We start from the raw sequence: 7,101 nt of genomic DNA, 5'->3' as shown, positions 1-7,101 counted from the left end.
ATAGGATTATTTATAAAACGTGCAGCAATGGGATGTAGCTATTTATATGTTCATGCATTAATTCATACATCAGGTATGCACTGATATATTAACTATACTACTAAAAACAATAATTATAATTATCTTTCAGTTATATGTAATTAGCGTTGTGATATTCAATAGGACAATTTGATAATTTATTTTTTTATGCTCCAGAATACAGAATGTATTGGATAAAGTTATCGAGAATAAGTTTTCAGCGATAATGATGATAAAATACTTTATGGAGGTAATTGAACGTTCACTGAAGTAACTGTATTTCAATAATTATTACTAAATTGTGTGTGTACAGATGGACACGCATTTAGTCATGGCCCAAAAAAGTTAAGAACAGTCATGTTTCATAATTTATATTTACGCGAAATACCACACCAAAGTTAGTTTATAATCAAGAGTAACTTGAATACGTTATGGTTTGCGTTTCAGTTTAAAGAAGTTGACCCGATGAATTCGGCTATAATTAGTTGTTAAAGAGAGCAGCAATAATGGAAAGAAGGATTTATCAATAATGAAGGGTACTTCTGACAATTAATGAACAGGTAAGAAAAATTGACAAAAAAAAGTTATTTCATATTGCTTTCTCTCATTACAAAAATTTCTGAAATAGAAGTGGATGAAGCTTATCACTAATACCAGCTTATCACTAATACTAATGTCACTAATACTAATGATCCCATAAAATATGTCTCATAAATTTCATGCTGTACAATTATGAGATACATTTATTTGATTAATGAAAATGTAAAATTATGCAAAAAGAGATGTCATGAATTCTTTTCTAATCTTTGGACTGTATTGTTTTTAGGCTGCATCTTGCTTCAATCATGCCACCCACCGTCAGAGCTTCTCGTGAAGAAGTTGTGAGAACACTTCACACTTCATATGGCAAAAAATGAGTGAAGAGCGGGCTGAGGCTTTTATATTTCAGATGGTATTTGTGTACGTTATTAAACATAAGAGACATATGATTATGAAGGCTTATGCCCGTTTGGGAGTCAGGGATTCATCAATCGATGTAAATATTAGGCAATTATCGGAAAATGAAAATTAATTTGGAAACACCCGTTAATTGATTAGATTCCAATGTCACTATAAAAAAAATCCACCCTCAATACAAAAATTTATCCTCATCTCGCTCTTTTTGCAACTGTTAAAAACTTTTTTATTGGATAATTAACTGATAATACTAATAAATTGAATAATAAATATTCATTGGTCATCGTAAAAACGTGCATTGGTCACCCGTTAGAAAGATACTTGTCAAAAAGTGATAAATACATGACATTATAACAAAACACATATTTTGTGTGCTCATTATTCTTTATTAAATTACTTAAATGGAATGACGTAGAAAGACGCTCTTGTACATAGAAAATTTTCGGCGATTTTGTTATGTTAGTAAAAAACAACGTCGATATTTATTATTATGAGCGAGGAACTTATAAATAAATTAAACTGACATTAATTAATGCTGTATTATTCTTGTAACACATACACAAGACTATGTGGTTGAATCCATTTGCAGTTAGTTATTGGTTTGATTATTTTGCAATGGTTGTCATACAAGAACCAATTCCCTAACATCGGACAGTACGCAACGTAGTAATTCTCAACGAGGGCAATTACTCCAGCTAGTCTGTGAACAAAAATAACTGTTTAACTTTTTTATTTTTAGACTTCAAAACAATGGGACAGCATCGATAGGTGAAGTTGACTGAACACAAAAGTAGATCGAAATAGTGAGAATGGTCCTCTCAGAGGAAATGTTGTACAAGCTATCTATGTATTGTGACGTATTTTGCCTTCCGCGAAAGAAGGAACAAATATAAGCAGCCCTCGGGGACTAAATCAATCGAAAAAGATGTCAGGCGCCAGGACGTTCCTTTAAAAAACAGCAAAACTCAAAATTATCAACAATAAAGGCAGCTGACGACCATTCAGCATAACAACTGCCACTTATTAATACATATTTTAAGCAATGCAGAACGGTATTATCGAATTACATTAGTGCATGTCCTGGTTATAAGTATTTGACAATTTGAGAATAGAGGATTTTTCTTACACCTTCAGGCGAAATACCGAAATTGTCATGATTTCATTTCTTATATATTTTTAAATGACTGAACTGCATATTCGCAAATTAAAGATTCAAAAAATTAATGCAAAAGTGGGTTAAATTTCGAAATAATTTTGTCAAGTTTCAATTTGTGATTTATTTCAATCGACAGAGTCTCAATAAAGATTTCTCCAGCTTTTGAATGAACATTTTTTAAATGATAATATTTAAAAAAAAAGGGTGAACTCTGCAGTTCCAATAATGTTTTTCCTCCGTTTTCTTTACAATAAAAAAGAATAAAGTGATAAATTTTACCTGTAATCGATCTCTCGTTTCATGAATTTAGGTATATCGTTAATCGAACACATTGAATATTCAGAAATATCAATGAAAAGGTGAACGTTGGACGAAGTTGTTACAACGCATTCTCCCGTGCATGATTGTTTGCGACATTGAACTTTTTTCAAGTGTTTGCAGAACTTGAGGGCTTTATGTAAGTCACTGCAGCTGGGGAAACAATTCAAGTAACTGGGATAGATCACTGAGACGTTTTCTGTGTATTCTCCACAAATATTACATTTGTAATGTCTTTGTTCACTGGGTTCACTCTTAAAACATGTTTTCCAAACATCAGTGGGTGTTCCTCGAACTGTCAAATTAGTTACTGATATTCCTGAATCGATTTTCCGGCTAATATCACACATTTCTGTGCCACCGAAAGATCGTAGTAAAAGAGCCCTGCGCTCGTAAATGGATTCAGAGTTTTCATTTTGAATGAGTGTAACGATATATTCGAATGTCGTGTTTGGAGAGGTTGGATACTTGATTAACGTCAGATAGTTGACGTCATATCTGGCTGCATGCCAAAGTACATGAATGATTGAATCAAAAGATGAAGTGTTACTGAGATCTATAACATCCCCACCAACTAAAATTCTACCTTGGAGCTCGCCACCTTCAAGAATTGTCATATCATGTCCATCAAGATTCTCCTCTCTGTCTGCATAAAAAGTCTTAGCATCAGAACAATACAGTGAACGTTTCTCTTTGTTTCTCCAGTTATCACGAGAATTAGTGTCAGGATCCTCAACTGGGGAGACATAATAAAATGTTTTTGAGGATTTTAATGGTAAAGCACATCCTTGTGGATTATCATGTGGTCTTTTTTTGCATTTATTGTGATCTGAAGCTTTTTCAGTGTCTGATGCATCTTCAGTGAGAATTTTCGAATGTAGAAAGTTATGCTCTCTTGGTTCACTGAAGTTATCAGCAACGTTTTCGAAAGATTTTTCTATGTAAAATGCTGGTTCAGCAAGATTTCTTTCTACTACTGCACTGACGTCATCATGACGTTCATTTTCCAGTTGAATATAAATGGCTGCATTAGGTGTTACTTTAGTGGTGGGTGGACAAGCCTTAATTTTGGATTGTAAATCGTCATGTAGCTGCCAATGAGACATTCCTCTAAAACAATATGCAGTAAAGTGGCCAGTTTCATGATGTATCACACCTGCCAAGCGGTATGTTTTAGTGTTCAACACTAATGTTGTTGGAAGCTCTTTTAATTGGGCTTGTTTCCCAGATGAACAATTAACTTGCGGACGTATATCCAGTTCTACATACACTTGTTTTAAATATTGAACAAGAACTTCACACTGCTTTTGACATAATGGATTCTTGCAAAAAAAGCGTTCGTTGAAAATCTGAAGATCTTGAAGAGCTTCAAACCCTCTTGGCTCCTCAAAGGCTGTATGGTTGACGGATAAATATGGATTTAAGCGTGTGTATGCTCCGCAATCAGGACAATCGTAGTGATATAATGCAGAAGGTTTTGAGTAAAGGCACTTCTTCCAAATGGATGATAGAGTATCGAAGAGATCGACTGTGTAAGAATTCAAGGATTTACTCTTACCAATGCTATCTTTTGGTGGCCATAATTTCGTTAATAATTTCACTCTATCGTCTTCTATACGCTGAATAGGTCCATTTGTAACAAAATCAGCAACAAAATGCAAAGTTCGATTATTTGAATTTTGAATCTCGTGCACGTACTCTTCGTCGTCCATGGCTGCTGTGCTTAAGATTTGGACAATGGAATCAAAGCCACAAGTATTGATGGCAAAATGCGCTTTTTTGCCGATCAATGTAGGTCGTTTTACATAATTACCGTTGCGCAAAAGCCAGGGTTTGTGCGAATGGCCGGTGAGATCATTACGACGTCCTATATCAGGCTGTGATTGACAATACACACCAGTCACACTTGGAATCAATTTTTTATGCCATTTATCTTCATTGTCATAGTCACCGTCAGAATTCTTAAAGACTCTAGTCTTAGAAGGTTGAAGGGTATCAGTGAGATCTAATACATCATTGGTTATCAATTCTTCACCATCATTAGCAAAACCATGTGATTTTGGTTCACAATCGTCACTTGGAGTGTAAGACACAACTTCTTCTGTTGGATTAAATTCAGAATTTTCAGGGATTCTGTCGAATCTTGAAGGGTCCACGTTAGAATTTTGGCTTTTCTTTAGCTTAGGACTTGGACAAGGACCGTCGTTTTCGCGATTCACTTTTAGTTTAGAGTGGATTTCCGTTGCGCTTGATGAGGCATCGTCCAACAGAATTTTAACGAGTTTATCAGCTCTTATCAGTCCAGAAAAGTTCTTCAGTACATGATTTTTCACATTGGAAAAGTGTCCTTCCGAGTAGCTAGAAGTAGCACGACCACGGATATACGGCAATGGCACTGCACTCCATAGGCAAAACTCTGTGGCTAAAGGGAGAAATCTAACTAGGAAGTCATTGAAATAATATGGATTTGGTTCACAACCTTCTACAGAAACTTTTTTAGACTCCTGGTGAATTTGCTTAACCCACGCCTTCACACGACTTTGCTCTTTAGATTCTTTCTCCTCCAAACTTTCATCATATAAAGTTTCTTCTCCCTGCCACTCTTCATCCTCAATTTGCGTAACATATCCATGGTCAGCGATTTTCTTCTCTAGCTCTCTTCGAGCTGCTAAAACTGAAAGACCATTTATTACTGTGTCTTGATGTTCGTGGCCAGCAACAATACATGTGAGACGAAATATGTTCTCAAACTCCTGTAAGGACACACAATCGATCATGAGAGAAAAACAGAACATGAAAAACTGGCGAACCTTAGCAAACCTCATTTGTTGAAAACAAACCCATCGTCGCACCATGATGGTCAAATGGGCAACATCTAGTCTTAAAAATGTGAAAATTTGGGGACGGTGTTTAAATTCGTCGTGCTGACTTGCTAGGAGAAAACAACTTTCATTGTAGGTTTTGACAGTTTGAAAATTAAATCCTAGACATAAGCCATTCATTAAAGCCCTACATGAATCATAGACTACTTGTTGAGGCTTTAAAGCTCCATTGTCTTGCCAATCTTTTATCCATTTCCAGATAGTCCCAGTGTCTTGCGACTCAGTCAGCATATCATGTACAGACACCGTTACATTTTCGTGGTGAATAACAATTGGATAAAGAAATATGTGTCCTGATAAAGTATTATTTGGTCGTTCTATTTTGCGAACAAGACTGCCAGTTCCATCGACTGATATTGACGAATATTTTCGCGTAATTTTGCAATATTGATTGTATGCATGGAGCTGTTGGCGTGTGCTGAACACAACTAAAAATTTATCAGAGATAACATTGTGAATAGACCCATGGTATTTTCCATATCTCATGAGTTCTAAATTTTCCACCACGTTCTTCTGGCCAGGTAGAATTCCGTACATCTTGTTGCTGAATTCCTTCTTGGCTTGACGAACAGCTTCTGTTGTTGGAACTTGAGGAGGAACACGACCACCAAATTTGGTTTTTTGTTTTATTTTTTCCTTTACGAAATTTCGACAGCCTTTGTAAAAAGCTTCCTCTCCCGCCTTTTTGCGTCGCTCACCACGCAGTTGTCGTTTTACATCCTCATGTTTTGAACCAAGAGTGTTTTTTGTCCTGACAATCATATAAAAATCTTCTCCTTCGGTCGGTTCTTTATCAATAAAACAGTACATTTCATTACCGCATTCTTTACTACCACAATGAGCTTTGACAATGAGGAAATGAATGGCTTTGCCCGATCGAGATATTTTGTGTTTTTCAAAGTTGAAGCTGCACGGAAGATCCGTTTGGCGTTGAATAATCTCGAAAAAAACATCTGTCCATTTATTTGAAGAGAGAGTAGTATAGATGCGTCCATCATTATATTGTTTATCATCTGCTTGTATACTTAGCCACTCATCTGCAGTAACTAAAACTTTGAACTCGTCTAAATCTATATATTGTGCATGCAGCTCGAAGGATTCGTCACCTGGATCTATAATTGAATTTTCCAGCGTTGATTTGTGGAGCGAAACATTTGTCACGTTTTCAGACAACGGAATTCCCAATTCGTCAAATGCGATGAAGAGGACATTTCTTCTATTGTTGGTCACATTGACGTATACATTATATGGTGTCCATCTATTTCCTAACTCCTTACTCATTATTTTCCATATGTCATCAGAGGAAATTGGCAATTTACTTTTATCTTGGAAATGATCAATATATTTCTTAATTACTACGACAACATCTTCCACTGGAACACGAGATCTACGTGCCATTGTTGACGTAGAATGTAGCCTAATGGCAATAGTCTGAAAATTAGAAGAAAACGGATTGAATAGTAACTTGATTTTTCTGTATTTGTCGAGTTTTTAATTATTATCATTCACCATTTACTTATTCACTAATTTGAAATAATTTTACGGCATTGCAAATATGAAAGCTGGCCTGGTATCTCAGTAATCGGACATGTGTAATTTTAACTTTCTTTTGTTTTAATAACGAATTTTGGTATATCAAATAAACTGTCATCTACTTTACCGACATTATCGACAATTGTCAGTTGGTATTGATTTCAACTTAGAGTGATCGAGTTAGACCGCATTTTAACATCAATGGTACATTTTCATTTTATGAATCGAATAATTACA

The 7,101-nt window shown here is 35.4% G+C and overlaps 1 long non-coding RNA gene across 2 annotated transcripts; it reads left to right on the top strand.

The window, feature by feature from the left end:
- LOC105272850 (uncharacterized) lies at positions 1-1,678 on the top strand. Of its 2 annotated transcripts, XR_892843.1 has the most exons (5): positions 1-73; positions 196-268; positions 332-362; positions 466-578; positions 845-1,678. It is a non-coding gene; the product is annotated as an uncharacterized lncRNA (long non-coding RNA). The 2 variants fall into 2 exon arrangements; XR_892842.1 differs by lacking the exon at positions 332-362.
- Positions 1,679-7,101: the final 5,423 nt, after the last annotated feature.

The sequence above is a fragment of the Fopius arisanus genome, unplaced genomic scaffold, assembly GCF_000806365.1.
Source record: "Fopius arisanus strain USDA-PBARC FA_bdor unplaced genomic scaffold, ASM80636v1 scaffold00334, whole genome shotgun sequence".
Taxonomy (NCBI): Eukaryota; Metazoa; Arthropoda; class Insecta; order Hymenoptera; family Braconidae; genus Fopius; species Fopius arisanus.
The sequence above is the reverse complement of the archived record's forward strand: the minus strand, read 5'-3'. Positions and strand labels throughout refer to the sequence as shown.